The following is a 26394-nucleotide window of genomic DNA, read 5'->3' as shown; positions in this document are numbered from 1 at the left end:
GCTAAAAATCGCAGATCGCCGCCATTACTAGTAATAAAAATAAAATAAATAAAAATGAAATAAATCTTTCCCATAGTTTGCAGATGCGATAACTTTTGTGCAAACCAATCAATATATACTTATTGGGATTTTTTTTAACCAAAAATATGCAGCAGAATTATTGGCCTAAAATGATGAAAAAATTTGATTTTTACATTTTTATATTGGGAATGTTATATAGCAGAAGGTGAAAAATCTTATTTTTTGTTTTTTCAGAATTGTCGCTCTTTTCTTGTTTATAGCGCAAAAAATAAAAATTGCAGAGGTGATCAAATCCCACCAAAAGAAATCTCTAGCAAGGTCCATAAAGACATAGATGAGTGAGTTTAGGGTGGAGGAACTTGACTGGCCTGCACAGAGTCCTGACCTCAACCTGATAGAACACCTTTGGGACGAATTAGAGAGGAGACTGCGAGCCAGGCCTTCTCATCCAACATCAATGACTGACCTCACAAATGCACTTCTGGAAGAATGGTCAAACATCCCCATAGACACTCCTAAACCTTGTGGGCAGCCTTCCCAGAAGAGTTGAAGCTGTTATAGCTGCAAAGGGCGGAGCCAACTCAATATTGAACCCTACGGACTAAGACTGGGGTGCCATCAAAGTTCATGTGTGTGTAAAGGCCGGCGTCCCAATACTTTTGACCATATAGTGTACATATAGGTGCTGCAGCATAGGGGGACATTGTTCTACTTTATATCTGGATAGAGCTGGGAAGTCTTTCAGGTTTGTATTTCCAGGCAGGAAATCCTCATGCAGCACAGAGTTATCTCTCCCTGCCAGAGTCCCCCTTTAAGTCTTGGTAGTCCTCGCTGTTTTGGTGTCCTGGAGGAAATAGTTGTCCCCAGGACTGTGATGGGAGCTGTCAGCATGCTGAGCGAGTCGCACAAATCTGATCTCTGCATCACCTCCTGTCCTTGTCACACTCTGCCTGTTGTTCTTGGCAGGGGACCAAATTCCTGTATCATGGCCGGGGGTGGGGAGATCGGTGCCGGAGACACGATGGCTTTTCCAGATGGGATGATGGGACCGCTCTGCTTCCAAGAAGTTTTCCATTAATGGCATCCCGCCGCTTTCATCAGGTCATAGAGGGACGGTGTGATCTCTGTACTGCTTTCATCACCACCGCAGGACTGGCAAACCAATAAGGGGGATGAATTATTGATAGATGGACGGATGGAGATATGGATCAATAGATTAAGAGAGCATCATATAAATCTACATATACAATGATCTGGTGGAGAGGATATATTGGGCCCATTCTTGGCCCCCGATGTGTCATACAAATGAACATTTTGGTAGAGAGGACATATCGGGCCTCATGCTTGGCCCTAATGTTGGACTCTGGCCCCCCAGTACAGAATTCGTTAGGTGCCCAGCCTTCGTGGCGGCCCCCAATATAGAAGTGACTAGGTGCTTGGCCCTCACAGTGGCCCCCAGTACAGAGGGGGTTACATGCTCAGCCCTTGTGGTAGCTTCCAGTGCAGAAGCTGTTGTGTGATTAGCCCTCTCGGCAGTGCTGTATTTTGGCCTAGGCCAACAAGGCCCAGGCCTAGGGCAGCACTTTGCAGGGGGGCAGCAAAAAGTCCCCCCCCCTACTCCACCTGAGAATCTTTTTGGCCAGTGGTTGCTAGAGCTGCCTCTCATACCCCTCCTCTCTTTCTCACCCCCCCTCTTCCCTCTCTCTCATCCCCCCTCTCTCTCTCACTCCCTCTCTCTCTCTCTCTCTCACCCCCTTCTCTCTCTCTCTCATCCCCCCTCTCTTTCCCCCATCCCCCCTCTCTCTCTCGCTCACATCCCCCCTCGCTCTCCCATCCCCCCTCTCTCTTTCCCATCTCCTCTCTCACCCCCCTCTTTCTCTCCCTCTCTCTCTTTCTCTCTCACCCCCCCTCTCTCTCATACCCCCTCACCCCCTCTCTCTCTCACCCCCCTCGCTCTCTCTTTCATCCCCCTCTCTCTCTCTCTCACCCCCCTCTCTCTCTCTCTCACCCCCCTCTCTCTCTCTCTCTCTCTCACCCCCTCTCTCTCTCACCCCCTCTCTCTCTCACCCCCTCTCTCTCACCCCCCCTCTCTCTCACCCCCCTCTCTCTCTCTCTCACCCCCCTCTCTCTCTCTCTCTCTCTCACCCCCTCTCTCTCTCACCCCCTCTCTCTCACCCCCCCTCTCTCTCACCCCCCCTCTCTCTCTCTCACCCCCCCTCTCTCTCTCTCATCCCCCCTCTCTCTCTCTCTCTCATCCCCCCTCTCTCTCTCTCTCTCATCCCCCCTCTCTCTCTCTCACATCCCCATCCCTCATCCACCCCCCTCTCTCTGCCACCCCCCCTCTCGTGAGATCTCAGGGGTTCATGCTGGGACTTGTAGTCCTTACATTTTGGAGGGAGTCACATCCGTTAAAAAGGAAGGAGTGGGGCAAATTTACATAGGAGGGGGGGCGTCCAATTTTAGTCTTGCCTAGGGCAGCACAAAACCAAAATACACCACTGCCTCTTGGTGGTCCCCAGTACAGAAGGGCTTACATGCTTGGTCCTCACAATGGCCCCCATTGCAGAAGGTGTTACTTGCTTCTTCCTCACAATGGTCCCCAGTACAGAAGGGGTTACATGCTTGGTCCTCACAATGGCCTCCAGTATAGAAGGGGTTACGTACTCTGCCCTCACGGTGGTCCCCAGTACAGTAGGGGTTATGAGCTCAACCCTCACAATGGCCCTCAGTATAAAAGGGGTTACATGCTCTGCCCTCACGGTGGTCCCCAGTACAGAAGGGGTTACATGCTTAGCCCTGGTGGAGGCCACCAGTATAAAAAGGGTTATGTGCTCGGCCCTCGCAGTGGCCCCAAATACATTAGGGGTTATGAGCTTGGTCCTCACAATGGACCACCGTAGAAAACGGGTTACATGCTCCACTCTTGCAGTTGCCCCCGATACAGAAGAGGTTATGAGCTTGGCCCTTACGGTGGCTCCTGGTACAGAAGGGGTTACATGCTTGGCCCTAGTGGAGGCCACCAGTATAAAAAGGGTTATGTGCTCGGCCCTTGCAGTGGCCCAAAATACAGAAGGGGTTATGAGCTTGGTCCTCACAATGGACCACCGTAGAGAAGGGGTTACATGCTCCGCTCTTGCAGTTGCCCCCGATACAGAAGAGGTTATGAGCTTGGCCCTCACGGTGGCTCCTGGTACTGAAGGGGTTACATGCCCGGCCCTCATGGAGGCCACCAGTATAAAAAGTGGTATGTGCTCGGCCCTCGCAGTTGCCCCCCATACAGAAGAGGTTATGAGCTTGGTCCTCACAATGGACCACAGTAGAGAAGGGGTTACATGCTCCGCTCTTGCAGTTGCCATCGATACAGAAGAGGTTATGAGCTTGGCCCTCACGGTGGCCCCCGGTACAGAAGCGGTTACATGCCCGGCCCTCATGGAGCCCACCAGTATAAAAAGGGTTTCATGTTTGACTCTCCCAGTGGCCCCCAAGTACAGAAACGGGTTATGAGCTTGGGCTTCCCAGTGGCCCCAGGTACAGAGAGGGTTATGATCTTGGTCCTCACAGTGGCCCCCGGTATAGCAGGGGTTATGATCTTGGTCCTCACAATGGCCCCCAGTATAGCAGGGGTTATGATCTTGGTCCTCACAATGGCCCCCAGTATAGCAGGGGTTACGGGCTCCATTGTCTGGCAGGCGCTGTGTGTGTTAATGCCGCCATTTCTGTGCAGTGAGCAGGCCTGGCCCCACGCCAGACGCATTGTTAAACGTTACCAGAAGGCCTGGCGGCTCTCCAGCCATAACCCGCTATGGATCTCCAGCCTGCTGCACAGCGGCTAACAAACTGAAAAGCTCCTTCATGGTAGAAAGTGGCGGGAGAGGAGAAGGCAGCTGAGAAGGCACTGACAATGAGGACACGTCTGGTGTTTATAGAACACTTCGCACCAAAGAATATGAGTCAGCAACGAGCTGCATGAAAGAGTCTCCATTTCCATAGAAAACAGGAGAATCTTCAACATGAGCCCCCCCCAGTCACCAGACTGCCCCCTCCGAACCCCCTCTATCAGCCCTTCTATATACCAGACTGCCCCCTCTAAACCCCCTCTATCAGCTCTTCTATATACCAGACTGCCCGCTCTGAACCCCAACTATCAGCTCTTCTATATACCAGACTGCCCGCTGAACCCCCTCTATCAGCCCTTCTGTATACCAGACTGCCCACTCTGAACCCCCTCTATCAGCTCTTCTATATACCAGACTGCCCGCTCTGAACCCCCTCTATCAGCTCTTCTATATACCAGACTGCCCCCTCTAAACCCCCTCTATCAGCTCTTCTATATACCAGACTGAACGCTCTGAACCCCCTCTATCAGCTCTTCTATATACCAGACTGCCCACTCTGAACCCCAACTATCAGCTCTTCTATATACCAGACTGCCCGCTGAACCCCCTCTATCAGCCCTTCTATATACCAGACTGCCCGCTCTGAACCCCCTCTATCAGCTCTTCTATATACCAGACTGCCCACTCTGAACCCCCTCTATCAGCTCTTCTATATACCAGACTGCCCACTCTGAACCCCCTCTATCAGCTCTTCTATATACCAGACTGCCCGCTCTGAACCCCCTCTATCAGCTCTTCTGTATACCAGACTGCCCACTCTGAACCCCCTCCATCAGCTCTTCTATATACCAGACTGCCCACTCTGAACCCCCTCTATCAACTCTTCTATATACCAGACTGCCCGCTCTGAACCCCCTCTATCAGCTCTTCTATATACCAGACTGCCCACTCTGAACCCCCTCTATCAACTCTTCTATATACCAGACTGCCCACTCTGAACCCCCTCTATCAACTCTTCTATATACCAGACTGCCCGCTCTGAACCCCCTCTATCAGCTCTTCTGTATACCATACTGCCCACTCTGAACCCCCTCTATCAGCTCTTCTATATACCAAACTGCCCACTCTGAACCCCCTCTATCAGCGCTTCTGTATACCAGACTGCCCACTCTGAACCCCCTCTATCAGCTCTTCTGTATACCAGACTGCCCAATCTGAACCCCCTCTATCAACTCTTCTATATACCAGACTGCCCGCTCTGAACCCCCTCTATCAGCTCTTCTATATACCAGACTGCCCACTCTGAACCCCCTCTATCAGCTCTTCTATATACCAGACTGCCCACTCTGAACCCCCTCTATCAGCTCTTCTATATACCAGACTGCCCACTCTGAACCCCCTCTATCAGCTCTTCTATATACCAGACTGCCCACTCTGAACCCCCTCTATCAGCTCTTCTGTATTCCAGACTGCCCGCTCTGAACCCCCTCTATCAGCTCTTCTATATACCAGACTGCCCGCTGAACCCCCTCTATCAGCCCTTCTATATACCAGACTGCCCGCTCTGAACCCCCTCTATCAGCTCTTCTATATACCAGACTGCCCGCTGAACCCCCTCTATCAGCCCTTCTATATACCATACTGCCCACTCTGAACCCCCTCTATCAGCCCTTCTATATACCAGACTGCCCGCTCTGAACCCCCTCTATCAGCTCTTCTGTATACCAGACTGCCCACTCTGAATCCCCTCCATCAGCTCTTCTATATACCAGACTGCCCACTCTGAACCCCCTCTATCAACTCTTCTATATACCAGACTGCCCACTCTGAACCCCCTCTATCAGCTCTTCTATATACCAGACTGCCCACTCTGAACCCCCTCTATCAGCTCTTCTATATACCAGACTGCCCGCTCTGAACCCCCTCTATCAGCTCTTCTGTATACCAGACTGCCCACTCTGAACCCCCTCCATCAGCTCTTCTATATACCAGACTGCCCACTCTGAACCCCCTCTATCAGCCCTTCTATATACCAGACAAGCAGATTACACCAGGAGGCGCCACCTGTCACACTCTGCAGCTCAAGTTCAAAATGCTGCAGCTGTTGCTCCATCTGTCCCATTGGGGAGATTTCCCTTCACTTCCTGTCCCATAGCCAGAGCCGCTGATAAGGCAGTACAGCCACCCCTCCTCTACTGGGCCCGAGAACCAATCAATTCAAAAGGGGGCCGCCCTGTAGCAGTAAAACTTTAATACGGCGGTCGGCAAGTTAAAAACAAACATTCCATACTTACCGGATCTGTAATGGTTTTGCACAGGGCAGCCCGGATCCTCCTCTTCTTGGGTCCCCTGCCAGAGCCCCTGGCCCCTCTCTTCTGCCGACTACCCCCACAGCAAGCAGCTTGCTATGGGGGCACCTAAAACGAGCCGCAGCTCTGCGTGTCCATTCAGACATGGAGGCCCCGCCCCCTCTTTCTCCTCATTGGCTCACTGACTCTGACCGACAAGTCGCACCAATGTAAAACTGCGTTGAAGTTGCACGACTTCGGAGTAGTAGTAGTGTGAATGGAGCCCCAGGCAAAATCTACTAAATACTCAAAATATTAATGTTTATATGCATGTGACCACCCCAAAATACAGACCTGGAAAGCAGATTTTTATTTTGTGTACAGGGACATTGAAAACAATGAGCTGCATTTTAGATAATAAAAAATAAAACAAAAAATGCTGTGCGGAGCTTTAAGCTGCAGTGTGCAAGAGGCCTGTAGTATGAAGAGATACAGAGCCGATACATAAAGTATCAGTTTTGTGACTTTCATCTTGTTTGATACAATGTACATCTTCTGATATCCTTTCCAAGGGATTGCCTATCCCGCGCCCCCTTAGCAGAACTCTGCATTAGGTATAGTAACACACAAGGGCAGGGCCGCTGATAAGGCAGTAGAGCCGGCCCACTGTACTGGACCCCGCCCACCTGCTGACCAGGAGGACCGGTGTAACGTTAAAAAACCATACCCCGTGAAGAAACCATACCCCTCGTCACTTCCGGTCGGAAACAGCAGAGCAGCGCAGTAGTGCGCATGCTCAGAGCCCCGGATACGTAATTGAAGGAGAAAGAATTTGACAAGTGCGCATGCTCGGTAGGCATGAAAATATCACGGCACTGTTTCTAATGTTATACTTGCGGCGGGTACATTAAAACACTTCGGGTGCAACATAAATCATGTCCTCTGCTATCGCTGTAACTTCCCTCATCTCCGGTAATAAATATAAAAGCGGCGGCGGGAGTATGAGACGTAAATGTGACGGCGATCGCGGCTCCGTGATCCGCTTTTATATTTATTACCGGAGATGAGGGATGTTACAGCGATAGGAGAGGAGATGATTTATGTTGCACCCGAAGTGTTTTAATGTACCCGCCGCAAGTTTAACTACCGTGAGAAATCCATACCCTCCGTAGCTGAACCGGAAGTGACGAGGGTATGGTTTTCCCACGGGTATGGTTTTTTCACGGAACACCGGCTGTACTTATTGTACCACCGTTCCTTTTCTGCCTCCCCCTGCAGCTCTGCCAGCTTCTTTTCCTCCCCCCCCCCCTCCAGCTGCACTGCAGGGGGATTGGTCCTAGCACATGTGCCCCTTCTATCTGCTGTCTGGGCCCCCCCCCGTGTGCCACGTTCTCCGGCAGCACTTTCAGCTTCCCTTCTCTACTGCCGGAATATTTCAGGATAGGAAGTGATGGAAGAGGCCAGTGAATATGTTATTTACTGGCTCCTTCCTTTTCTGGATGAACACAGTGAGCGATCAGTACCAATCACTTTTGTGTCCATTCATCGGTGAAGCGTAGTAAACTGTATTTACTATGCTTCCGTTTGTAAATGTGCTGGAAGCCTCAGAGTGATTCATTTTCATTACTTTGTGCTGCTGAGGCTGCCAAGAAAGGGAATGATGAATCTTTGTCCTCAGTCACTTTTGGCTGGGAAGGGGGGGGGGGGGGGTAGGCTATATGGAGCTCCATGATGTCTAACAGCAGCCATGCACAATGACCTCCTCCTCTAAAACTGTCATACTGCTAACTGACCTTTGCATCAGCCGGGCGGTGACAAGTGTACAGTTAATAACTCGATTTATTTTTTTTTATTCTCAATGATGCGAGAGACTATTTAAAGTATTTGGTTAATCAGGTTGGAAATACCCTCTGCTCTTCCACTCGTCAGCAGGAGATAATCCCCTCGCCTTGGCTGCCGCTTCCCAACGCTGCCGCCATGCTGGTCCTGAGCTCGGCTGCCTTCCACATTTTCTATCAGTCTATTAATAGTAAAGGGACAATATATGTGTAATAGGTGTGGGTGTGTGTATAGTGAGTGTGAGTTTATAGTAAGTGTGGGTGTTGCATATGGATTTACAGGTTGCCATGTATTTATCGAAGGCATTTATTTAGCGCCAACAATTTACAGAGTTCTTTACATTTACAGTATCCCACAAAAGTAAGTACACCCCTCAGATTTCTGTAAATATTTTATTCTATCTTTTCATGTGACAACACTGAAGAAATTAGACTTTGCTACAATGTAAAGTAGTGAGTGTACAGCTTGTATAACAGTGTAAATTTACTGTCCCCTCAAAATAACTCAACACACAGCCATTAATGTCTAAACCACTGGCAACAAAAGTCAGTACACCCCTAAGTGACAATGTCCAAATTGGGTCCAATTAGTCATTTTCCCTCCCCAGTGTCATGTGACTCGTTAGTGTTACAAGGTCTCAGGTGTGAATGGGGGGCAGGTGTGTTAAATTTGGTGTTATCGCTCTCACTCTCTCATACTGGTCACTGGAAGTTCAACATGGCACCTCATGGCAAAGAACTCTCTGAGGATCTGAAAAAAAGAATTGTTGCTCTACATAAAGATGGCCTAGGCTATAAGAAGATTGCCAAGACCCTGAAACTGAGCTGCAGCACGGTGGCCAAGACCATACAGCGGTTTAATAGGACAGGTTCCACTCAGAACAGGCCTCACCATGGTCCACCAAGCTGAGAAGAAGTTGAGTGCACGTGCTCAGCGTCATATCCAGAGGTTGTCTTTGGGAAATAGACGTATGAGTGCTGCCAGCATTGCTGCAGAGGTTGAAGGGGTGGGGGGTCAGCCTGTCAGTGCTCAGACCATACGCCGCACACTGCATCAAATTGGTCTGCATGGCTGTCATCCCAGAAGGAAGCCTCTTCTAAAGATGATGCTCAAGAAAGCCTGCAAACAGTTTGCTGAAGACAAGCAGACTAAGGACATGGATTACTGGAACCATCTCCTGTGATCTGATGAGACCAAGATAAACTTATTTGGTGTCAGATGGTGTCAGGCGTGTGTGGTGGCAACCAGGTGAGGAGTACAAAGACAAGTGTGTCTTCCTACAGTCAGGCATGGTGGTGGGAGTGTCATGGTCTGGGGCTGCATGAGTGCTGCCGGCACTGGGGAGCTACAGATCATTGAGGGAACCATGAATGCCAACATGTACTGTGACATACTGAAGCAGAGCATGATCCCCTCCCTTCAGAGACTGGGGGGCAGGGCAGTATTCCAACATAACGACCCCAAACACCTCCAAGACTACCACTGCCTTGCTAAAGAAGCTGAGGGTAAAGGTGATGGACTGGCCAAGCATGTCTCCAGACCTAAACCCTATTGAGCATCTGTGGGGGATCCTCAAACAGAAGGGGGAGGAGCGCAAGGTCTCTAACATCCACCAGCTCTGTGATGTCATCATGGAGGAGGGGGAAGAGGACTCCAGTGGCAACCTGTGAAGCTCTGGTGAACTCCATGCCCAAGATGGTTAAGGCAGTGCTGGAAAATAATGGTGGCCACACAAAATATTGACACTTTGGGTCCAATTTGGACATTGTCACTTAGGGGTGTACTGACTTTTGTTGCCAGCGGTTTAGACATTAATGGCTGTGTGTTGTCACTTAGGGGTGTACTGACTTTTGTTGCCAGCAGTTTAGACATTATGGCTGTGTGTTGTCACTTAGGGGTGTACTGACTTTTGTTGCCAGCGGTTTAGACATTAATGGCTGTGTGTTGTCACTTAGGGGTGTACTGACTTTTGTTGCCAGCAGTTTAGACATTAATGGCTGTGTGTTGTCACTTAGGGGTGTACTGACTTTTGTTGCCAGCGGTTTAGACATTAATGGCTGTGTGTTGAGTTATTTTGAGGGGACAGCAAATTTACACTGTTATACAAGCTGTACACTCACTACTTTACATTTACATTACTATTTGGGATATTAGGGACGATTGGGGGGTATTTGTGCAAGGAGAAACCTTTTTTTTTTGGGGGGGGGGGTTGGAGTGGGGATTGATGATGAAACCTAGGAAGGAAAATTGTAGGGGTAGAGGATTTATGCTAGGGAGGGTAATTTTTTCTTTGGGGGGGGGCATAGATTTGTTCTGGGAGGGGAGATTTCAGCAGGGGGAGGATTTGTACTGGGAGGAGGGGGAATTTATGCTTGGGGGGGAAATCATGCAGGTTAGTGCTTAGTGTTTTCGTGGGGGGATTTGGGGGTGGGGTGGGGCAAAGATTTGTGCTGGGAGGGGGAATTTCAGCAGAGGGGAGGACTTGTACTGGGAGGAGGGGGAAGTCATGCAGATAAGTGCTCAGTTTTTCTTTTTTGGGGGGGGGGGCAGATTTTTGTTAACATATAATGCTCATGCATCTTGTGGGGGTTCAGTTTGGCATGTTGTCCTGGCATGGCAAATATAAAATAGTATTGAACCCAAAAGCAAACATTTAGGGTGAATTTACACCACAATTATGATTAGCCGAAGCGATTCACCACTCCGCGGACAGGTACTTACCTCTAAGAGGAGGGGCAAAGTACATCTGGACAGGAACTTACCTCAGGGGGGAGGGGCACACAGTACACCTGGACAGGTACTTACTCCAGGGGGGAGGGGCACACAGTACACCCGGACAGGTACTTATCTCAGGGGGAAGGGGCACAGTACACCCAGACAGGTACTTACCTCTAAGAGCAGGGACACAGTACACCTGGACAGGTACTTACCTCTGGGGAGAGGGGCACAGTAACCTGGACAGGTTCCTACCTCCTATACATCCCTGGGGGGGGGGGGGGAAGAGATCAGGTACCTACCTCTTAGACATCCGGAGAAGGGGCACAGTACACTTGGACAGGTACTGACCTCCTGTACATCTCCAGGGGGAAGGGAACAACACCTGGGCAGGTACCTACCTCCTATACATCCCTGGGGGGGGGGGAAGAGCTCAGTACACCCTGACAGGTACCTACCTCATATGCATCTCAAGGGGGGGGGGCATAGTATACCAGCACAGGTACCTACCTCCTATGCATCCAGGGGGAGGGGCACAGTAAACCTGGATAGGTACCTACCTCTTATACATCCGGAGAAGGGGCACAGTACACTTGGACAGGTACTGACCTCCTGTACATCTCCAGGGGGAGGAGAACAGAACACCTGCACAGGTACCTACCCAGTGGCGTACCAATGGGGGTGGTAGTCTGCCCCAAGTGTCTCACATTGGGGGGGGCGTGTCAGGTTGGCACCGCTTATTACCGGATGTATCTGGACTGGCATCTGGCAGTAGCACATAGAAGGTGTGCCTCTACCAGTTACAAGTAATTCTGTCTGATGCTGGCCGCCCAATGACAATCCTCGGGTCGCTCTGCGCCGCTTTTGCAGAGGAGGAAGGGGGGGGCCTGGCCGTCCAGGGGAGCAGAGAGAGGAGGATTCTTCCAGGTTGCGTGGAGGCGCTACATGTGACGTCACCTGATGTCGATGTCAGCACGTTGACGTGCGGCACGCCACCTGCAGCGGCTCTGGGGAAAGGGGGGGGGTGCCAGATATAGGATGCCAAATGCTCTAGGTACGCCCCTGACTGAACAACATAATAAACACGTCCCCAATGTGCCAGCATGGTTGTGCCAATGTTGTGCCATGTAGATGTTACATTTGGATTATATTATATCCCTGTGTAGCCTGAGTGTCTCCCTCCCCACCGAACCCGACCATAGACAGGCGGGACGCGGTAATGTTCTATATATACCGCTCTGAGCGCCGTCATACGTTTCCCCTTCGCCGTGCCATGAGCCAATAGGCGCGTCTGCAGCCATGTTAGCCCGGCCTGCAGGCCTTGTATGATCATGAGAGCCGGCCATGGGGGCCGGGGAGCTGTTTATGTGAGATTTCCCTGCGTGTAACACAATCTTATATAAATATCTCTCGCCTCACATGCCGCGCGTTCATGAATCGCCACTCAGCTATGTAGATGGAAGGAGAGCCATGACCGCTAAGGAGGCCTATCCGATATCACGGAACATGTGAGGCAGAGTGTAGGTAATGTAAGGATGGAGAGCAGGCCGGGATAGGTAACCCCCCCCCCCCCCCCCACACACTTTATGCACTGCCAAGTAGCACAGTGAATGCGATGGGAAATGCGGCCAGAGCTCGCAGCTGTCTTCAATCCTCCTTCAGGAAGAAAGGGGGGGGGGGGGGTAGGAAAATGTATGGTATGTGTATACAGATAATGTAAACGCAGGTGCGGTCTGACTTGTGTCATACATTACTTTTACTTAAAGTGTATCTAAAGCCAGAACTTCCTTTTAACCCATCACATGTTCTGCTGTCTGTGTCCCGTTGGGGAGATTTTCCTTCACTTCCTGTCCCAGAGACGCAGCAAGAAGTCACACAGCAGGACCTGTGATGGTTTGTACAACGCTACACCAAAGGAGGTGATATGAACAACTTACCACAATGGACCTTTACCACTCCAGCCCCTGGAAGATTTACCCCCCCCTCTTTATGACCAGGCCATTTTTGCGATGCAGCACTGCGTTACTTTAACTGACAATTGCGCAGTTGTATGACGCTGCACATAAATTGCATTTGGCTGGAGGGAGTGGCCAGGAGTGCCGGCGGGGCACCTGAGAAGAGGAGGATCCAGGCTGCTCTGTGCAAAATCAACTGACATGTTTGTTATTCAAATACATCCGCCCCGGAAGCAATGGCGGCTGGTGTTCCATCAGTTCGGGGGGCGGGGGCAACGGGCGGCAGACGGACCCCCCCCCAATCACTTCAGCCCGCATCACCATATTCCCGCCGTGCCAGTTTACTTACCTTGTTCCGTGGGACTGACAGGTGGCGGCAGCTTCCCCCTGTCTCCTCCCTCTCTCTTGGCCAATAGGATGCCTTCTCCTTTCGGCCGATCAGGAAACAGGTCTCAGGATCCGCTTCCTGATTGGTCCAGGAAGAGAATCTGTGTGGCAATAGTGAATATTCATTCGCTATTGTCACACAACTGGGTGGGCTTAGGGTGTAGGTCTGCGCCCTGAGCCCACCCTTCTTGGAAGCCTATCAGAGCCTCTGACTCTAATCACGTGCTTAAAAAAAAAAAATCCCCCATTGGAATCCATGCGTCCGGCGCCTTGCATGTAGATAAGGGGGACGGATGCATGGATGGGGGGGGGGGGGGGGTTGGCAGCGCCCCTGTGCCCCTAATGGATGGGCCACCACTGTCCGGAAAGTTTACCCCCCTTAATGACCAGGCCATTTTTTGCGATACGGCACTGCGTTATTTTAAATGAAAATTGCACAATCATGCGACGCTGTACCCAAATAACATTTCTGGGGGCACTCGCCAGGTAAGGTTGTCACCTCATCCCTATAACCACTGAACAAGTTTTACTGCGGCAGGTCGGCTCTGCCCCGTGAAATTACGTAACTGTACTTCCATTCACCACAGGGTGAGCCAATCAGCGGGTCCGGAGGCCGCAATCGCTCCCTGTGGAGACACAATGCCATTGTAAGCACGGCAGACCACTGTTCTGTCAGTAATGAACACAGGGATCCTCTTATTTAGGATCACAGGTCTCTGTTTTCATGCAGCAAGTTAGATAACACCCCCTAGGGACACATTTAACCCTTTGATCTCCCCTGGTGTTAACCGCTTCCCTGCCAGTGTCATAAGTACAGTGACAGTGCATATTTTTAGCACTGATTACTGTAGTAATGTCACTGGTCCCCCCAAAAGTGTCAAAAATGTCAGTTAGGGGTTCGATCTGTCCGCCGCAATGTCGCAGTCCCGCAAAAAAAAAAAAAAAAAAAAAATCACAGATCGCCGCCATTACTAGTAAAAAAATAAATAAATAAATAAAAATGACAAAAATCTTTCCCATAGTTAGTAGACGTCATACCTTTTGCGCAAACCAATCAAAATACGCTTATTGGGATTTTTTACCAAAAATATGCAGCAGAATACAAATTTTTTGATTTTTAAATTCGTTTTATTGGGAATGTTTTATAGCAAAGAGTGAAAATTATTGTTTTTTTTTCAGAATTGTCGCTCTTTTTTTGTTTATAGCGCAAAAGAAAAAAAATTGCACAGGTGATCAAATACCACCAAAAGAAAGCTCTGTTTGTGGGGGAAAAAAGGACATCAATTTAATTTGGGTACATCGTCGCACGACCGCGCAATTGTCAGTTAAAGTAAAACAGTGCCAAATCGCAAAATAGGGCCTGGTCATTAAGGGGGAAAATAATTGCACAGTTCTGGGGCTGATTAAGGTGGTAATTAAACTCACTTGGTGCCTTCTCTGCATTATATCAGCCTCAGAACCCGTGTAATTATTATGTTCTGGTTTAAAGGGATGAGGTGACAACCCAAATTTCCAGGAGGCTTGGAGTTTTTTTCACAGAACAGCAGCAGCCTTTACACTCCGGTACACGCTATGAGTGGACGTTGTTAGTCCGCCCGCTATTTGTCCCCGCCTTGGAGGCGGCCATGTTGTTGGTTAGTAGCGGGCGGACAAACAATGTCCACTCATTATAGCGTGTACCGGAGTGTAAAGGCTGCTGCCTGTTCTGTAAAAGCACCAAGTTCATTCATGATGTATAATCGCCGGAAGTGACCTGATTGGAGTTCTTGGCAAGTTGGAGTTTTCGGCAGAACACCGGTGGGGTCCCCGAGAAGAGGAGGTACAAAACCACTGACTTGTTTGTTGTTTAACCACTTAAGGACCGGGCCTATTTCTGACACTTGTTGTTTACAAGTTAAAATCCGTTTTTTCTTTTTGCTAGAAAATTACTTAGAACCCCCAAACATTATATATTTTTTTTAGCAGAGACCATAGAGAATAAATGGAGATCATTACAATACTTTATGTCACATCATATTTGCGCAGTGCTCTTACAAACACATTTTTTGGGGAAAAAATAAACTTTTTTAACCACTTTACCACTGAGTACCGTAGTACTACTGCGGCAAAGTGGCTCGTTATCGTCTGACGACGTAGTACTACGTCGTCAGACATTCCCCTCTCTCGGCGCCGCGCGCGCGCCGCCAGAGGCTCACTCCCGCTGTATTCAGTCACAGCGGGAGTCGGGCCAGGGGAGGAGCAGCGACGATCACCTCTGCTCTTCCCCGATCGTCTGAGATCTAGTGTGGAGATCCGCCTGCTTGTGTAAACACAAGCGGGCAGATCTCCCAAGTGACAGGCAGGGTCAGATTGCAGGGTTCAGGATAGCTCAACCTGCGATCTGTCCTTGTGTCACACAGTCCCCTTCCCCCACACACGTCAGTAAGCACCAGGCATACATTAACCCCTTCCCTGCCAGTGTCATTTTTACAATAACAGTGCATATGTATAGCACTGATTACTGCAGTAATGTCACTGGTAACCCCAAAAGTGTCAAAAATGTCAGTCAAGGGTCCGATCTGTCCGCCGCAGTCCCGCAAAAAAAAAAAAAAAAAAATCGCAGATCGCCGCCATGCGTTAAAAAAAAAAGAAAACACCAAAAATGACAGAAATCTTTCCCTTAGTTAGTAAACGCAATAACTTTTGTGCAAACCAATCAAAATACGCTTATTGTGAATTTTTTTACCAAACATAGGTAGCAGAAAACAAATTGGCCAAAAATTGAAAAAAAAATTTTGATTTTTACATTTTTTTGGGGGGAATTTCATATAAAAAAAATGTGAAAAATATTGTTGTTTTTTTAAAATGTACGCTCTTTTTTTGTTTATAGCGCAAAAAGTAAAAATCACACAGGTGATCAAATACCACCAAAAGAAAGCTCTGTTTGTGGGAACAAAAGGACGTCAATTTCATTTGGGTACAGCGTCGCACGACCGCGCAATTGTCCCGTTAAAGTCGCACAGCGCCGAATCGCAAAAAGTGGCCCAGACGTAAGACAGCAAAATCCTCTAGTGGTAAAGTGGTTAAAATTAAAAACAACGTAAAGTTAGTCCAATTGTTTTCAATAATGTGAAAGATAATGTTACACTGAGTAAATAGATACCCAACGTGTCATGCTTCAAAATTGCGCACGCTCGTGGAATGGCGACAAACTGTGGTACTTAAAAAATCTCCAAAGCTTTAAAAATTTCTACAGGTTTCCAGATTAGAGTTACAGAGGAGGTCTAGGGCGAGAATTATTGCTCTCGCTCTAACGATCGCGGCGATACCTCACATGCGTGCTTTGAACACTGTTTACATATGTGGGCGCGACTTGCGTATGCGGGCGTAAGCTCGGAGGGATGGGGCGCTTTAAATTTTTTTTTTTTCTTATTTATTTTACTTTTTATTTTTACACGGAACCGTTTAAAAAAAAAACATTTTGGATCACTTTTAATCCTATTACAAGGAATGCAAACATCCTTTCTAATAGAAATAAGCAGGACAGGTCCTCTTTATTGTGGGATCCGGGATCAAAAAGACCTCACACCTCACATCTACACTACAAAGCAATTAAAAAAAAAAGTCTTTTTTTCATCATGAAAAAAATGGGCCCTTTAAGGCTGTTGGGAGGAAGCTGCGTATGACATCGCTCCGGTCCTCCAAGGCCATAGAGTGGAGTGGGGGCCATCTTGCCCTCACTCAACTTCCTGTCTAGGAGGAGAAAGGACCGGATTGTTTTCCCCGCTACCAACGGCTTTGGTAAGCTGTGAAAACGACTGGTAAGCGGCGGAAGAAGGAGGGGTGGGGGGCACCTCTCCCACCGCCCATAAAAGTGACCCTGTGGTGAATCCACCGCTGGGACTACTTTTATGAAAAGAAGACCGCCCAGCCCTGTAAAAAAAATCCCGGGGTTATGGCAGCTATCTGCGATCTCCTATCTGCTGCCATAACCCCGGTATTTAACGTCAAAGTAGCGATGTAAAACTGCGGCAGGCGGTCTGGAATTGGTTAAATACTTCAGCCCTGGAAGATTTACCCCCCTTATGACCAGGCCATTTTTTGTGATGTGGCACTGCGTTATTTTAACGGACAATTGTGCTGTCGTGCGGCGCTGTACCCAACAAAAATGTATTTCCTTCTTCTCTCAGGAACGATCGGTGGAACCCAGGCAGACAACGAGTCTGTCAAACCCACTGATTGGCTCCTGCTGTGTCTAATCACAGCGAGTCGCTGGCTGCACACCTGTGCACCCCAGACCTGGAAGTGCAGAATCATGTATATAGGAGAGCCGCCTTGATGCAGGATACACAAAAGTGAGTACACCCCTAAGTGACAATGTCCAAATTGGGCCCAAAGTGTCAATATTTTGTGTGGCCGCCATTATTTTCCAGCACTGCCTTAACCCTCTTGGGCATGGAGTTCACCAGAGCTTCACAGGTTGTCACTGGAGTCCTCTTCCCCTCCTCCATGATGACATCACAGAGCTGGTGGATGTTAGAGACCTTGCGCTCCTCCACCTTCTGTTTGAGGATCCCCACAGATGCTCAATAGGGTTTAGGTCTGGAGACGCTTGGCCAGTCCATCACCTTTACCCTCATCTTCTTTAGCAAGGCAGTGGTCATCTTGGAGGTGTTTGGGGTCGTTATGTTGGAATATTGCCCTGCCCCCCAGTCTCTGAAGGGAGGGGATCATGCTCTGCTTCAGTATGTCACAGTACATGTTGGCATTCATGGTTCCCTCAATGATCTGTAGCTCCCCAGTGCCGGCAGCACTCATGCAGCCCCAGACCATGACACTCCCACCACCATGGATGACTGTAGGAAGACACACTTGTCTTTGTACTCCTCACCTGGTTGCCCCCACACACGCCTGACACCATCTGACACCAAATAAGTTTATCTTGGTCTCATCAGACCACAGGAGATGGTTCCAGTAATCCATGTCCTTAGTCTGCTTGTCTTCAGCAAACTGTTTGCAGGCTTTCTTGTGCATCATCTTTAGAAGAGGCTTCCTTCTGGGATGACAGCCATGCAGACCAATTTGATGCAGTGTGCGGCGTATGGTCTGAGCACTGACAGGCTGACCCCTCCCCCACCCCTTCACCCTCTGCAGCAATACTGGCAGCACTCATACGTCTATTTCCCAAAGACAACCTTTGGATATGACGCTGAGCACGTGCAGCCAACTTCTTTGGTCAACCATGGTGAGGCCTGTTCTGAGTGGAACCTGTCCTGGAAAACCGCTGTATGGTCTTGGCCACCGTGCTGCAGCTCAGTTTCAGGGCCTTGGCAATCTTCCTATAGCCTAGGCCATCTTTATGTAGAGCAACAATTCTTTTTTTCAGATCCTCAGAGAGTTCTTTGCCATGAGGTGCCATGTTTACCTTCCAGTGACCAGTATGAGAGAGTGAGAGCGATAACACCAAATTTAACACACCTGCCCCCCATTCACACCTGAGACCTTGTAACACTAACGAGTCACATGACACCGGGGAGGGAAAATGGCTAATTGGGCCCAATGTGGACATTGTCACTTAGGGGTGTACTGACTTTTGTTGCCAGCGGTTTAGACATTAATGGCTGTGTGTTGAGTTATTTTGAGGGGACAGTAAATTTACACTGTTATACAAGCTGTACACTCACTACTTTACATTGTAGCAAAGTCTCATTTCTTCAGTGTTGTCACATGAAAAGATAGAATGGGAGGGGTGTACTTACTTTTGTGAGATACTATATATATGGTCAGCAGGCAGTTAGAGCGCTTTCACACTGAGGCGCTTGAAAACTGCCCATAAAACGTTTAGCGGTGCGTTTTTTATGACTCACAAACCGCTTCCCATTCATTTCTATGGAGGGGCGTTTTTGAAGCACTTTTTTTAGCTGCTTGAAGGATTTGTTCCCCCCCCCCCCCCCCGGGTGAAAGCATTCATTGATTTTAATGGGAAAAGGTTTTCGTGAGCTTTTTAGTGCCGCAGTGTGAAAAGCGATTGGAAGCGATCGCTTATCAAAACAAATTAGTGTAATATAAAACAGAGGTAAAACATCGGAGTATGGATATAAAGAAACATTATAAATACATTGTTTCCCCTTTCTATAAATGATCACATTCTCTCTGTTCTCAGCTACATAAGGAGCTGGGGGAGGAGAAACAGCAGTACACTGAGCTTCCCAGAGAATGGATTTACGGGGGGGGGGGGGCATATCAAGTCTTATCATTGGAGGAGAGTAGGCAAAGCTATAGAACTGAACAAGCTGTGCTTTAATGCTTAGTGTGGTCAGTAAGGGAAAGCGGAGGGACTGGCAGGGATTTCACACAAAGGATGCGAGACAAACAGAACAGGAGACGTCTTCATACCGGCACATGGTGGGGGAGGGGGAGAGAACAGGAGACGTCTTCATACCGGCACATGGTGGGGGAGGGGGAGAGAACAGGAGACGTCTTCATACGGGCACATGGTGGGGGAGGGGAGATAACAGGAGACGTCTTCATACCGGCACATGGTACAGCAGACACATATCAGGAAGAGGAAATGTTGACAATCAGTGGGCAGCCATCTTGCCCCCCCCCCCCAGCCAGGGGGCAGCCATCTTGTTTCCCCCCCCCCAACCAGGGGGCAGCCATCTTGTCCCCCCCCCAACCAGCCAGGGGGCAGCTACTATCTTGTCCCCCCCCCCCAGCCAGGGGGCAGCCATCTTGTCCCCCCCCCCAGCCAGGGGGCAGCCATCTTGTCCCCCCCCCCCCAGCCAGGGGGCAGCCATCTTGTTCCCCCCCAGACAGGGGGCAGCCATCTTGTCCCCCCCCCCCCCAGACAGGGGGCAGCCATCTTGTCCCCCCCCCCCCAGACAGGGGGCAGCCATCTTTTCCCCTACATTTATGAAGTTTCCTCACACAAACCACTTGTAGCCGTCGTGTCCCCTCCAGTCACATAAGATGTTCCCCGCTGACCAGAGGCAGCCATTTTGTTGGCTCCTCCGAGGCTCGAGGTGCTCCCTGCCTCACTCCTCAGTGCTGCCCCTTGTGTCAGGGATAAATACCGCCTCAGCCCACCAATAACATGTCCGCCCGGGCACAGCCGACGACAGATCCTCCTCAACCTGCGCCTCGCTACACCCACGTGGTCCCCACACCGCTGCCAATCAGCCTCGCACGCCCCCTCCAGGATCGGCTTCCATGGAAACCCCGACAGCCAATGAGAGCGCGGCTCCGGTGACGGACAGCCGCCTCCAGCCACTTTCCTCCAGGGGTGGGCGGGGACAAGGGGGAGAACTGATGGAGAGAGCAAGGACAAGAAAAAAAAGTAACGGTTTCTGCGTGACGGGCGTGAGCGGCGACCAATCGGAGCTGTGAAGGGGCTACCAGGAGCCAATGGGAATGTCTGAGAGTGTGGAGGGGAGGGGGCGAGAGCGCCTCCTTGTGTCGGGTGGGCGTGGCCTTAGAGGTGACGGGCTGGAGGGACGGGGCCGGGGCTGGCGGGTACCGGGAGGCGCAGACACGGAGCGAGGAAGCCCAGGAGCCGCCGGTAAGACCCGGGTGGTGGGATGGGGACGGGCTGGAGTCATGTAGGAATTACCATTCAATTACCCCGGCCAGGGGCAATTACTTCTAATACCCCACTAGGGGGCAATCTATCACACTGATCAGAAATACCTCACTGCCCCCCCCCCCCCCCGAGGGTAATTTGTCACTGCTGGAAAATACCCCACCTGGGGCAATTAGATCCCACAAATACCCCCAAAGGGGGCAATTACAGCAAGTCACCCCCATATTAATACCCCATCAGGGCAGTTATCCTGATACAACCCCTCCCCCAGCTGTGCCATGACAGGACAACCAAAAGTACCCCAATGGGGGCATTTAGAACATTGCCTTCTATGCAAGAACCCCTCCCCCGGACCCGTGTATCTGCTACCCCCATGTCTAAACTGCCCCAGGAGGGGTATCTCTGTCTGCTGCCCCTCTGTCTGTAATGCCTCAGGTGGGGGTATCTCTGTCTGCTGCCCCTCTGTCTGTAATGCCTCAGGTGGGGGTATCTCTGTCTGCTGCCCCTCTGTCTGTAATGCCCCAGGAGGGGGTATCTCTGTCTGCTGCCCCTCTGTCTGTAATGCCCCAGGAGGGGGTATCTCTGTCTGCTGCCCCTCTGTCTGTAATGCCTCAGGAGGGGGTATCTCTGTCTGCTGCCCCTCTGTCTGTAATGCCTCAGGTGGGGGTATCTGTCTGCTGCCCCTCTGTCTGTAATGCCTCAGGAGGGGGTATCTCTGTCTGCTGCCCCTCTGTCTGTAATGCCTCAGGAGGGGGTATCTCTGTCTGCTGCCCCTCTGTCTGTAATGCCTCAGGTGGGGGTATCTCTGTCTGCTGCCCCTCTGTCTGTAATGCCCCAGGAGGGGGTATCTCTGTCTGCTGCCCCTCTGTCTGTAATGCCCCAGGAGGGGGTATCTCTGTCTGCTGCCCCTCTGTCTGTAATGCCCCAGGAGGGGGTATCTCTGTCTGCTGCCCCTCTGTCTGTAATGCCCCAGGAGGGGTATCTCTGTCTGCTGCCCCTCTGTCTGTAATGCCCCAGGAGGGGGTATCTCTGTCTGCTGCCCCTCTGTCTGTAATGCCTCAGGTGGGGGTATCTCTGTCTGCTGCCCCTCTGTAATGCCCCAGGTGGGGGTATCTCTGTCTGCTGCCCCCCTGTGTCTGAAATGCCCCAGGTGGGGGTATCTCTGTCTGCTGCCCCTCTGTCTGTAATGCCTCAGGTGGGGGTATCTCTGTCAGGGAATGCTGTCATTCTTAAATGCCCCTCTGTATAATTTGCCCCTGTTTGGTAATGAATAAATACCCTCTTCTGCACTTTTTTTTTAATTACCCCCCCCCCCCACTTCATCAATGCCCATTTAATTGCCCCAAGATTGCCATATCTGTGATAACAACCCTAAAAGACCTGAGAGAGAGAGAGAACTGCCCCCTTAGAATTCCCGAGAAGATGCCCTCTTCTAGTAGCAAGTGCCCAGGAGATGGCTCCTCATGGTGGCAGCAGGTGACAAGATGCCCCCTTTCCAGTACCAAGTGTGCTCTTTCTTGTACCAAGTGTCCAGAGGGTGCCCCCTTCCCGGGTACCAAGTGTCCAAAAGGTGCCCCCTTCCCAGTACCAAGTGTCCAAAAGGTGCCCCCTTCCCGGGAACCAGGTGTCCAGAGGTTACCCCCTTCCCGGGTACCAAGTGTCCAAAAGGTGCCCCCTTCCCAGGAACCAGGTGTCCAGAAGGTGCCCCCTTCCCGGGAACCAGGTGTCCAGAGGTTACCCCCTTCCCGGGTACCAAGTGTCCAAAAGGTGCCCCCTTCCCAGTACCAAGTGTCCAGAGGGTGCCCCCTTCCCAGTACCAAGTGTCCAAAAGGTGCCCCCTTCCCAGTACCAAGTGTCCAGAGGGTGCCCCCTTCCCAGTACCAAGTGTCCAGAGGGTGCCCCCTTCCCGGGAACCAGGTGTCCAGAAGGTGCCCCCTTCCCGGGAACCAGGTGTCCAGAGGGTGCCCCCTTCCCGGGTACCAAGTGTCCAGAGGGTGCCCCCTTCCCGGGTACCAGGTGTCCAGAGGGTGCCCCCTTCCCGGGTACCAGGTGTCCAGAGGGTGCCCCCTTCCCGGGTACCAAGTGTCCAGAGGGTGCCCCCTTCCCGGGTACCAAGTGTCCAGAGGGTGCCCCCTTCCCGGGTACCAAGTGTCCAGAGGGTGCCCCCTTCCCGGTAACCAGGTGCAAGGGTGATGCCCCAGTACCAATTGCCCAGAAGATTCCTCCTTCCTGGTACCAAGTTCTCAGAAAATGACCCTCCAAAGTACCAAGTCCAGAAATGGCTTCCTAGAACTGCCCAGGAGATACCCCCTCCATAGTACCAAGTGCCTATAAAAGGCTCAGAATTCCCCCGAAGAAACCCCTTCCCATACGAAGTGCCGGTCCAGGAACACAAGGATTTCCCTGAAGAACAACCCTTCCATTCTCAGATGCCCCGTTGGGTATAGCTTGTTTTGGGGGTGGGTGAGGGGTTTATTAGAAATGGGGGTTGGATGCTTCCTTTGCGCCATTTTAACTGTAGCAAAAATACTTCCTGTGTGCATGTCCACCGCGTCCCCACCTATGCCACCCACACCCACCGCGTCCCCGCGTATGCCACCTACACCCACCGCGTCCCCGCGTATGCCACCTACACCCACCGCGTCCCCGCGTATGCCACCTACACCCACCGCGTCCCCGCGTATGGCACCTACACCCACGGCGTCCCCGCATATGGCACCTACACCCACGGCGTCCCCACGTATGGCACCTACACCCACGGCGTCCCCGCGTATGGCACCTACACCCACGGCGTCCCCGCATATGGCACCTACACCCACGGCGTCCCCGCGTATGGCACCTACACCCACGGCGTCCCCACGTATGGCACCTACACCCACGGCGTCCCCGCGTATGGCACCTACACCCACGGCGTCCCCGCGTATGGCACCTACACCCACGGCGTCCCCACGTATGGCACCTACACCCACGGCGTCCCCGCGTATGGCACCTACACCCACGGCGTCCCCGCGTATGGCACCTACACCCACGGCGTCCCCGCGTATGGCACCTCCACCCACGGCGTCCCCGCGTATGGCACCTACACCCACGGCGTCCCCGCGTATGGCACCTACACCCACGGCGTCCCCGCGTATGGCACCTACACCCACGGCGTCCCCGCGTATGGCACCTACACCCACGGCGTCCCCGCGTATGGCACCTACACCCACGGCGTCCCCACGTATGGCACCTACACCCACGGCGTCCCCGCGTATGGCACCTGCACCCACGGCGTCCCCACGTATGGCACCTACACCCACGGCGTCCCCACGTATGGCACCTACACCCACTGCGTCCCCATGTATCTGTACAATGTCCCTGTCCCTGTCCCATGTATCTGTGCGATGTTTCTGTATCGGTCATACGTTGTGTCGGTCATACGTTGTGTCGGTCATGCGTTGTGTCGGTCATACGTTGTGTCGGTCATGCGTTGTCTCGGTCATACGTTGTGTCGGTCATGCGTTGTGTCGGTCATACGTTGTCTCGGTCATACGTTGTGTCGGTCATGCGTTGTATCGGTCATGCGTTGTGTCGGTCATGCGTTGTGTCGGTCATGCGTTGTGTCGGTCATACGTTGTGTCGGTCATACGTTGTGTCGGTCATGCGTTGTATCGGTCATGCGTTGTCTCGGTCATACGTTGTATCGGTCATACGTTGTATCTCTTTGGATGACATTTCGTAGTTTTGTACTCTGGAATGGATTTCTGCACATGCCTGTACCATCAGAAGGTCTTTGTGCCCCCCCCCCCCCCCCTTCCCGTCACGACTGCCCCCCCTCCCCCCATCACGCCCCTCCAATACACCCCCACATTCCCTGCACCCTCAGCTATGCCTTCCAAATTCTTTTTGGTGAATTCTCCCCCCTCCCCTGAGCGGACGGGTGAGGGGCTTCCCCCTGCCGAAGCTTTTGTCCTTCTTCCACGCCAACTTAGGAAGACGTTTTATTGTAATGTGTGACTTGTTACAGAAATCGCTGCGTTTAACATTTGCTGTTGTCCTGGTTTTACCCATGGTCTTCCCCCCCCCCCCCCTATAATTATGGGGGTCGTGGTATGTAATGTGCCCCCCCCTATAATCATGGGGGGTCATGGTATGTACTTTGCCCCCGGGGGTCATGGTATGTACTGTGCCCCCGGGGGTCATGGTATGTACTGTGCGCCCCCCCCTATAATCATGGGGGGTCGTGGTATGTACTGTGCCCCCCCTATAATCATGGGGGGGTCGTGGTATGTACTGTGCCCCCCCTATAATCATGGGGGGGTCGTGGTATGTACTGTGCGCCCCCTATAATCATGGGGGGTCGTGGTATGTACTGTGCCCCCCCTATAATCATGGGGGGGTCGTGGTATGTACTGTGTGCCCCCTATAATCATGGGGGGTCGTGGTATGTACTGTGCCCCCCCTATTATCATGGGGGGGTCGTGGTATGTACTGTGCCCCCCCTATTATCACGGGGGGGTCGTGGTATGTACTGTGCCCCCGGGGGTCATGGTATGTACTGTTCCCCCCCCTATAATCATGGGGGGGTCGTGTTATGTACTGTTCCCCCCCCCTATAATCATGGGGGGTCGTGGTATGTACTGTGCCCCCCCTATAATCATGGGGGGTCGTGTTATGTACTGTGCCCCCCTCCTATAATCATGGGGGGCCGTGGTATGTACTGTGCCCCCCCTATAATCATGGGGGGTCGTGTTATGTACTGTTCCCCCCTCCTATAATCATGGGGGGCCGTGGTATGTACTGTGCCCCCCCTATAATCATGGGGGGTCGTGTTATGTACTGTTCCCCTCTATAATCATGGGGGGTCGTGGTATGTACTGTGCCCCCCCTATAATCATGGGGGGTCGTGTTGTGTACTGTGCCCCCCCTATAATCATGGGGGGGTCGTGTTATGTACTGTGCCCCCCTCCTATAATCATGGGGGGCCGTGGTATGTACTGTGCCCCCCCTATAATCATGGGGGGTCGTGTTATGTACTGTTCCCCCCTATAATCATGGGGGGTCGTGGTATGTACTGTTCCCCCCCTATAATCATGGGGGGTCGTGGTATGTACTGTGCCCCCCTCCTATAATCATGGGGGGTCGTGTTATGTACTGTTCCCCCCTATAATCATGGGGGGTCGTGGTATGTACTGTGCCCCCCCTATAATCATGGGGGGTCGTGTTGTGTACTGTGCCCCCCCTATAATCATGGGGGGGTCGTGTTATGTACTGTGCCCCCCTCCTATAATCATGGGGGGTCGTGTTATGTACTGTGCCCCCCTCCTATAATAATGGGGGGTCGTGGTATGTACTGTGCCCCCCGGGGGTCATGGTATGTACTGTGCCCCCCTCCCCCCCACCTCCGGGGAAGAGGAGGTGCATGTCGGCTGGCCTTTTGGCGACTTTCATTCATTCCCCCTGTGGGGGCGGCCATGTTTCTCTCGTCGCGTCAGCGGCATGGTTAGGGTTAAGAGATCTGAAGTGGCCATGTGCTCTACCCTTATGGTGCCCTTAGGAGCCGGCTGATCCCCGGCCCTGTCTGGTGCCCGCGTGCTGGGTGGGGCGGGACTGTCAGTAGGTGCCTCCGGTAGAGCTGCGCTCGGCCCACCACTTGGCGTTTATTTCAGCCCCTTCCTTGCGGATATTCACCCGCCGGGCACCTCCCTGGTCTGGGCTGGTTGGGTTGTTTTTCAGGCAGATAAAGAATGGGGGGGGGGGGATGGTTTGGTGGTGAAAGGGTTACGGTGGAGAGACAAGCGTGGAGCCCCGGG

At 51.6% G+C, this 26394-nt stretch overlaps 1 protein-coding gene across 1 annotated transcript in view; it reads left to right on the top strand.

The window, feature by feature from the left end:
* Positions 1-20487: 20487 nt before the first annotated feature.
* The window catches only part of MYH10 (myosin heavy chain 10), a 184037-nt gene continuing 178130 nt past the window's right edge, over positions 20488-26394 (top strand). The window contains 1 exon segment of the mRNA XM_082271489.1: positions 20488-20581. The gene's annotated coding sequence lies outside the window, so the exon portion shown is untranslated.

The sequence above is a fragment of the Pelophylax lessonae genome, assembly GCF_965119305.1.
Source record: "Pelophylax lessonae genome assembly, chromosome: 11".
Lineage (NCBI taxonomy): Eukaryota > Metazoa > Chordata > Amphibia > Anura > Ranidae > Pelophylax > Pelophylax lessonae.
This window is presented reverse-complemented; position numbering and strand designations above follow the sequence as displayed.